This window comes from Taudactylus pleione, unplaced genomic scaffold (assembly GCF_031769625.1).
Source record: "Taudactylus pleione unplaced genomic scaffold, aTauple2 ptg000155l, whole genome shotgun sequence".
In the NCBI taxonomy this organism is placed as follows: Eukaryota; Metazoa; Chordata; class Amphibia; order Anura; family Myobatrachidae; genus Taudactylus; species Taudactylus pleione.
In genome coordinates, this window is record NW_028284557.1 from 11,572,290 (window position 1) to 11,581,281 (window position 8,992).

General features: G+C 46.1%; 1 long non-coding RNA gene across 1 annotated transcript; it reads left to right on the forward strand.

Moving 5' to 3' along the window:
* The first annotated feature begins 5,464 nt into the window (after positions 1-5,464).
* LOC148521814 (uncharacterized) lies at positions 5,465-7,707 on the forward strand. The gene is made up of 3 exons (XR_015878801.1): positions 5,465-5,549; positions 5,972-6,075; positions 7,553-7,707. It is a non-coding gene; the product is annotated as an uncharacterized LOC148521814 (long non-coding RNA).
* Positions 7,708-8,992: the final 1,285 nt, after the last annotated feature.

Consider the following 8,992-nt stretch of genomic DNA (forward strand, 5'->3'; position numbering starts at 1 on the left):
ACAGAGTGACTGACAGGCACTGAGTGTTTGGGGGTGGTCGGAGAAACCAGTGGCAAACTCAGGATTTTGAAAGGGGGGTTTCCAAATTATTCACTGTGATGGCATACGCAGCTTGTGTACTCACTGCGTACAACGAGGTTAGCAATTTCTGAGTAAGGTCAGACCTGCTGTAATTCTGCATGAGGGGTCAATGTTATTGGATGTTACTGATGTATACGCAGGACTGCAAGGTATTACGGATGTGAGATAGCGGTAGTGGGCTACAGTGGGAGTCTCCATGCTGGCTGCTGTGCGACTGCATTGCGATGGCTTTCATTAGCATATTTTCGCAGCAGGGCTGCGTGCGTAAATGTAGCTGCGATCACAATAGCGATCCGTAGTGAATCAAGCCCATAGAGTCTTTTAATTAGCTAGTGAAAGATAAAGTATTTTTTTCGATCTGGAATACCTGTATAAGAATTTTTTTTTTCTTGCAGGTCACACATGTGCAGTTACAGCAAAAGTATCTGGCAAAGACTTCACTTATTGCTGTCAGCCTCTATCACCTGGCTACTCCAGAAATATTTTTGAAGTAAATTGCATTGATTACTGATTTACTATGGCTGTAATAAGCAGATGATATAAAATCTGCGTCAACCTTGAATAAATAGGCCTGTAACATTGAATAAATAGGCCTGTAACCTTGAATAAATAGGCCTCTTACTACAAAACTCCATTTCAAAATTATATTTTGCTGAAACTGTTTAGTTTGTGACCTTTAATAGGAGGAAGCTTATCATCACATCCAAATCAACCTGAAATTTGTTGACTTACTAGCACCTGTTTAATTAACAGGTAAACCAGCCAGGCAAGATATGAATCCAGCAATGGCTGTGTGTTCCTGTTTGTCAGACAGGAAAATCTCAGTATTCACAGTGAAAACTAAAGGTGCGTACACACGCAGCGATATTTTGGGACGATTGAACGATAACGATGTCATTATCGTTCAGCCGTCAAAAAAATTGTTCAGTTTCTTCCCCAAAACGATGAACGATAACTACCAATGCACGCTTCGGTTTGTAGTTGGTAGTTATTGTTCATCGTCCGAACCTCCCGTCCAACCTGCCGATAATGTCAGGTTGAACATGTTCGGGGATGAGGGAGGGAGCCCGACACTGAACAAAATCGTTCTTGATTTCATTCAGTGTTTCTGCTCAGTGTCATTAACGACACTGAGCACACCCCTGCTGGGGACACACGGGACGATTTCTTTCATGGAACAAATCGTTCCGGGTGTACGCACCTTAAAGCATACTTTTCTTATCATTATCCTTGCAGCAATAGATTATTTCTGAAGCAGAATTGGCTTATGCAGCCAAATCAGGGGCGTATCTATAATGGGTGCAGGGTGTGTGGGATACACGGGCCCCTGGGTCCAGGGGGGCACACACCGCACACCCTGCACCCATAGGTAATTATACTTAACTCTCCGCCGATTTCCGAAGTGCTGCTCCGCAGCGCCGGACTGGTGGCGGCCATTTTCCCAGTGATCTGCGCATGCACAGAAAAGATGTCCCCGAGAAAGTAGGCGCTGGCGCCATTTTCCCGGAAATCCACGCATGCGCTGTAGATTCTGGTATGAAGCCAGAATCTACAGCGCTCATTGCCGCTGAGCCGGCGTCAGAGAGGATGGGGCCCAAGCGGAGGCTGCACACGGGTCCCCTCCTCTCTTAAAACGCCCTAAGCCAAATATACTATAATACCCCTTTTGCACCAGAGCAAAAACCTTGGTTTTTGCTGGGTCGACCCAGGTCGTAGCTCAGTGTAAAAGAGCTCCTGAAAAATAACCCGGGTCAAGTGACCCAGCAATCCAACCCAGGTAGCTACCAGGGTCGGACCCAGGATGGACCTGGGTAATGGTGCAGTGCAAACTGCGCAACCTGGGTTATCCGACCTGGGTCATGCCTAAAATGTGCTGATTGGTTGTTGTAGAGCAGTCACCTCCGACGTTTTATGACCTCACAACTTTAGCAGGGCAGTATCAGGTTAAGTGTGAACGGGGATGACCTGAGAATACCTCGATGGGGTGCTGTGTAAACGGTGTCTGACAACCCAGGTTGGACCTGGGTTTTTGGTGGAAAAGAGGTATTACTGATAAAATAAAATACACTTTTTTGTTATAAGCACTGAACTGCTTGTATAACTAGATGCATTGTTCTATTCTTTTGTTTGCAATATAATATACCTCTCATCTAGAGATGGGAATTGAATGTTGAAACATCAGAACCTTTGAATATGTTTTTGCCATCGATGGTGAGGTTCCAATGTTTTCTTATCTTAGGTGTTTTCTTCTGAAGTATGTTGGTTGCCCTTCCCTCACCCACTTCTATACCTTTAGTTTAAACTCTTGGCCTGATTCATTAAGGATTGCAACTGCGAAAACGTACGCACTCGGCCGATAGTTGCGTACTGTGCATGCGTATGTATCGCAGTGCACGTGCGCGAAGACACCACATCAATCACACTGCGATCACCCAGAGCACGGAGAGCCATCACAGAGTGACTGACAGGCACTGAGCGTTTGGGGGTGGTCGGAGAAACCAGTGGCAAACTCAGGATTTTGAAAGGGGGGTTTCCAAATTATTGGTTACTGAACCAATGAAAAAACATCTAGCCACAAATAAGATAGATAGATAGATAGATAGATAGATAGATAGATAGATAGATAGCAGCCATCTGGCATCACTTAATAAATATTATCTCTCCCCCCCTGCAAGGACATGCAGCAGTTAACTGGCATAATTTTAATAAATATGATCCCCCCCTGCACCATGCAGCAGTCATCTGGCATCACTTAATAAATATTATTTCCCCTCCCCCCCAGCCGCAAAGAAATGCAGCAGTCATCTGGCATCACTTAATAAATATTATACCCCTCCCCACCCCCACCCCCCGCCGCAAAAACATGCAGCAGTTATCTGGCATCATTTTAATAAACATTATCCTCCTCCACAGCCGCCGACATACGACCCCACCCAACCCCTTCCCCGTATATACGTGATAATACAGGACTGGTCATCAGGCAAATATTATCCCCCCGGCTGCACCCCCGCCACCTACTTCGTGCAGCACCGTGCGGGACTTGCGGCCGCGCTGGCAGTAGTAGACTGTGTTCCGGGTGACGGCAGCTAGGAGGTCTGTCACATTGCCGGTAACAGAGTGTCCCTATGGGTACTGACTGGGAGGGGCCTGCGCACTGCAGCTTGCCCAGGCAGTGTCAGACTCTGCTAAAAAACAAGTTATAATATTGTTCAGCTGCTTGCCGGGTGCCGGGTGCCGGCGGCGATGGAGCAACAGGAGGGGGGATATCTAGGTACTCGGAAACCTCCCTCCCTGCGTGCATGGGTGAAAACTCAGGCGTGTCTGACCGTTTGAACGCCGTTACATGGGCGTGCATAAATTAGCCAGTGCGATTGCATGTGCAACTTGAGTACTTACTGCATGCAACAAGGTTAAGTAAGGTCAGAGCTGCTGTAATTCTGTGTGAGGGGCTGATGGTACTCAATGTTCCAATGTTTATGGAGGTTTGCAAGGTATTACGGATGTGAGATAGCGGTAGTGGGAGGCAGTGGGTGTCTCTATGTTGGCGGTGCGACGGCATTGCGATTGCAATCATTAGCATATATTTGCAGCAGACATGCGTGCGATTACAGAGCTGCGATCGCAATATAATACAAACTCTGATAATTGTAATAGTACTTCATGGGTTGGGGCACACTTCTGGTACAAAGTTCCAATAAAATTCAATGTTTTTTATTTATATTAGTTTAGACTTACACAACAGGAGTAGAAACTAAAATAGAACAGACTAACTTCAGATAAATCAAAGTAGTAAAAAAGGAGTTGTATGTACATAGCTTCCTAATATATGTAAATGGCCTCCACAAGTCCCCATATGTAATACTAAAGGGACCCGGCATATGCCGGGATACCATGTCCCCCTTTTTGAAGGCTCCTCCATCCCATCCCTGCTTTGCCCTTCCCACCCTCCTTCTCCACTCACCCCCTTTCCATGACTGCATACCTACCTCCCAGCGGGCCCTCCTCCATTCCTCCCAGGGTCTGTCCCATCGACCTAGCAGTGGGAGGGCTCCCACCGAGCATGCATGTTGGAGACGGGTCAAACCTTAGAGAATTATTATATAAATGTACAGACCTGCTGCTCTCCTAACTCACATGCTCCTTTTGTCTAATAGAGCCCCAGAGATTATGTGTCACTGGAGGTGCCCTGTGATTGGCTGCCGCTCTGAGCAGCTAGTAGCATAAATCTCATTACATCCATATTACTTCCCACCTTCATATTTTCCTACCCTCCCATATCCTGCAACCACTTTTCACTCTATATAGAAGACAACTTACATACAGGTATACATCATACCATATTTGATGGTGTATTCAGTACACAGTAGCATACATCATTAGGTGACTAGGTCAAACATATATAACACACATAAGGACCTACACTTTTTCCTCCTTGAGGGCGGACATATGCAAATTATCGATCCATGACTCTGAAAATTGTCATTTTATTCATTTACATTACGTAGTGTGTACCAGCAATATTGGGGCCTTCCACTGGCAGAAAAATTGTGCTGACTGTTGGATCAACCAAAAAAATTGCACAGTGTGTAGCTAGCTTTACACGTTACCTATTTCTATACTTTCTATACTCTAACGAGCCACATACTGTACACCAGTGATGTGCGGTCAGGTGTGCAGAGCCTTTTCTGTCATACGTAGGTATACTCCAGAGTTTTGACTATAACAAAGTATAAGAAAAATTTAAAGAAAATATTATAAATATCTTCTTAGCTTTATTCTAATCATTTTTATAGTCAAAACTCTGGAGTGAAAAGTGTATGGCAGGTGAGGCGCTGCCTCCCCTGTCTACCTTTTCCACACATCCCTGATCAAAACACACCAAATTTCCAGCACTATATACTGCTGCACCTTTGTATAATGCCCACATGAACCCTGGGGTTCATATATGTATGTGTAAATCAGGCTCTGATACTAGCCAGTGCCTCCGCAGCCATTTACCTTACCGCATGTCACTGTTGTAAACCCAGACCAACATTGCTGTGTATCTGAGCCTTACTAATCACTTTTCCCAATAGAGTCTTGCTGGACCAAAATGCAATATGTGACACTTAACAACATGTATCAATACTCTATTTTCCTATAGACAGTAACCTTGTAAGTGGTTGTCAGCGGTTACCAAAGTGGGTGCAGCTGCTCCCACGGGTACCACGGCTACGGGTGGATGATCCGACAGAAAGTGAGCTGATTGGGCAGTCCATGGCCGTTCACACAGAAAAGCCGGCCCCATGCTGTGGTGCTGATGACACTGATAGATTGTCTGTATGAGCCGTATGTGAGCCATGTGGCCCCTCCCTCTCTCCTTCCTGGCTTTTCTCCTAAACAAGTAACAGTGTTAAAGAGACTCCTGGCCGAATTGAAGTCTCCTCTGTTTCTAGTCATCAGTGGCACAGACAGTCTGAAGCCCTGAGGTACTGTAGTGTCAGTTGTAATATAACCTAAAACTAAATGTATGTACTTTAATATATTTATTTTACACCTAGTTTTTATAATATTTTTTTAATTACCAAATAAACAATACATGAAGGTCCATTTGTTAGATACTATTAAAGCTGTTGCTATGTATATTTAGCACTGGTGTGTGGTGGAAAGGTGTATTGAGGACAATGGTAAAGTTGTTATTGTTACATGGCTATAGATATTTTAAATAAAGAGAGTGCATACGATGTACATACTTTATAGCATTGTATCTTAATTTAAAATATATTTAACCATGTAATAATATCATTGCCATGGTCCTCAATACACCCTTTCACCACACCCCAACGCTAAATATAGTCAGCAACAGTGTCCGCACTGATGTGCTATAACACGTCTTTTTACCCTTAAATAGCTGCAAAAGAAAAAAAGGACCTGAGTCTCTGAATATGGACTCTGCCAATCACATTACAGCAACAGGGCTTATTCTGAATTGGACGCAAGTATCAGAATGTTTATGTGAGTATCCGTCGGTCTGCCCACTGTTCTTCTGGCTGCAGCCATCATCATTATGGGGCCCGGCACACTCATGTTTTTTGGGAAGCCCATTCCTCCTGGCTTTGTGTCAATCTCTAGCCTCATCCTCACCTTTGTCTCTCCAGCCTAACCCCTGTGTCTCTCAGCATCATCCCCTCCCTGTGTCTCTAAGCATCACCCCCTCCCTGTGTCTCTAAGCATCATCCCCTCCCTGTGTCTCTAAGCATCATCCCCTCCCTGTGTCTCTAAGCATCACCCCCTCCCTGTGTCTCTAAGCATCATCCCCTTCCTGTGTCTCTAAGCATCATCCCCTCCCTGTGGCCGGGATGTACTAAGGTTGCAGTGACCATTCCGCCGGTCACCGCAATCTTACTAATCGCATATGTACTAACATATGCGATTAGTATCGCAAAGTACAGCTCTTGCGATAAGAGCTGCCCTTTGCGAAGTACCCGACGCAGGGTGACGGGGTCTCTGTGGGATCCCGCCCCCTCCGAACCCCGGGAGCTTCCTGCTGGTCACATGTGCAGGAAGCCCCGGGCTCCTCCTCCTCCTCCCTGCACCCGGAAGAAGCTTAGGAGGAGGAGGAGGCAGATGACCCAAGAGGAGCGCAGGCTGGCGACCCTGGACAGCAGGTGAGTGGGGCTAGCGCTGGGCGATGGCGGGGCGGCGAGGCAGCGGCGAACCTGCGGGAGCAAGGTGCGGTAAGAAGCCCATAGGCTTCTATAGGGTAGCGCCAGGTTTTTCTGGCGTTACCCTGTGCACCGATAAAAGTGCGTCTGGGCCGCCTTAGTACATATGGAAATGCGGTAAAAACCCCGTTTTCGGGGTTTTTACGGCATTTTCCCTTTAGTACATCCCGGCCAGTGTCTCTAAGCATCATTTCCCTGTGTCTTTAAAGCTCGGTACACACTGACACATATATTGGCCTCTCAAATGATCGGCCAATATATCTGGTGCCCGTCAACCAGTGTTTACCAGCGATATATCTGTGAACAACGTGTTTCATAGACATATCACGTTGGCTGTGCTGAACAGACGATGGACAGATATATCTGCTGATATATCTGTCCATCGGAAAGTGTGTAGGGGTGATCAGCCGATCACCCGTACACATGCAGCGGTAGCCGCGGGGAGGGTGGAGGACTCACTCCCGACGAACAGCAGTACCCGCAGCTGCCTGCAAAATGATGGTCCTTCAGTGCATATGAATGACCATCATCTACAGATATATCTGCAGATCACTCAGTCTGCAGATATACAGTATCTGCTAGGTGTGTACCCAGTTTAAGCATCAGTCTCCCATGTCTCTCCAGAACATCCCCCTATGTCTCTCCAGACATGTGCCTTCACCACCATCCACCTGTATGTCTCTGCATGCATTTTGTAAACCAAATTATGTATGTTATTGTTTCTAATGGCTAACTTGTTGGGATATAAAGTAGGTATTTTCTTTCAGCATTGGGGTCCCGTGAAAAAACTGATGAGAAGCAAAGGGTGCCTTGAAGTGAAAAAGTTTGGGAACCACTGGCTTAATCCCTGCCTTGTTTTCTTACCTTGTTTATTCCTGGTTGTAAAGTTTTGCAGAACATGCTGGTACTATATAAATGTTAATAAAGAAAAATAACTGAATAATTAAAATTGGTGCACAAACCTTCAGTGTCTGTCCATGTTACAAGAATTATTTCACAGAGACACTTATCACTAGCTGTAAATGTGTATTCTAACACAAATATTTACATAGAGATAGTATGTCTAATATAAAAATATTGTTGGAGTAGGTGACTCATACATTGTTTCTTTGCTCCTTTTATATCTAATCAGATAAGCGTCTATCATGCTAGTTTGGTCCTTCATTTTTTACATTGTCTTCGTCTATAATCCCATTCCATTGATCCTGAAAAGGACCCTAATGTTTACTAACACGGTTTTAGCCCTGAAAAAGACCTATGCAGTATATCCATTGATATACAGCAGTGATTCCCAACCTCGGTTCTCAAGGCACACTAACAGTCCTGGTTTTAGTGATATCCATGCTTGAACACGGGTGGTTAAATCAAAATAACTAAGATACTAATTAAATTACCTGTGCTCAAGTATGGCTATCCTTAAAACCTGGACTGTTAGTGTGCCTTGAGGACCGTGGTTGGGAACCCCTGATATACAGTATTTGAACACTGGGCCGGATTCAGACCCGGTCGCAAGAGCTGAGCACTCGCAACCGGGTCGATGGTGGTCCACAGCGCATGCACACGACAGAGCCGGCTCCGTCGTGCGCATGCACGAGACCCAGCTAGCGACGGGCACTCCATCGCTCCGGGTCTCGCAACAAAGGGGGCAAGCTGTCGATGTTGAGTGACTGCTCACCCCCATTGGTGGGCGGGCCGGGGGGGTGGCTGCCCAAACAGAGGCGTTCCCATGAGAACGCCTGTCATTTGGGGGCGGCCCCACTGACATCACGAGATTTCAGCTCTGTTAGAGCCGAAATCTCTCTAGGGCTTGCGGCCACGAGACCCTGCCACAAGGGTCTCGTCGCAAGCCCAATGATCACGATGGTCTTGACCATTGCGACCATCATCATGGCCGCTCACTGTAGCTGTGGGTGGTCACCCACAGCTATGCGAGCGGCCAGGAGGCCGTTTTAAAAAAAAAACCTGGCCCTGATTCAGAGCAAGCACTCTGTCAGAGCGACCGGGTATGAATCAGGCCCACTGTTACCTCAACACTAAGGTATAAACAATGTTGTTTGTTTTTCCATTAGGAGTCAAAATGAAAAGGCTGTTGGAAGCCCCCAATCTGACTGTTTGCAATGGGGTATATTAGGAGCAGGACAGAAATCAGTATAGCTTCCCAAATCACTGCGGTTTCCGAAATCATTGCCAAGCAGAAATCTCTGCGG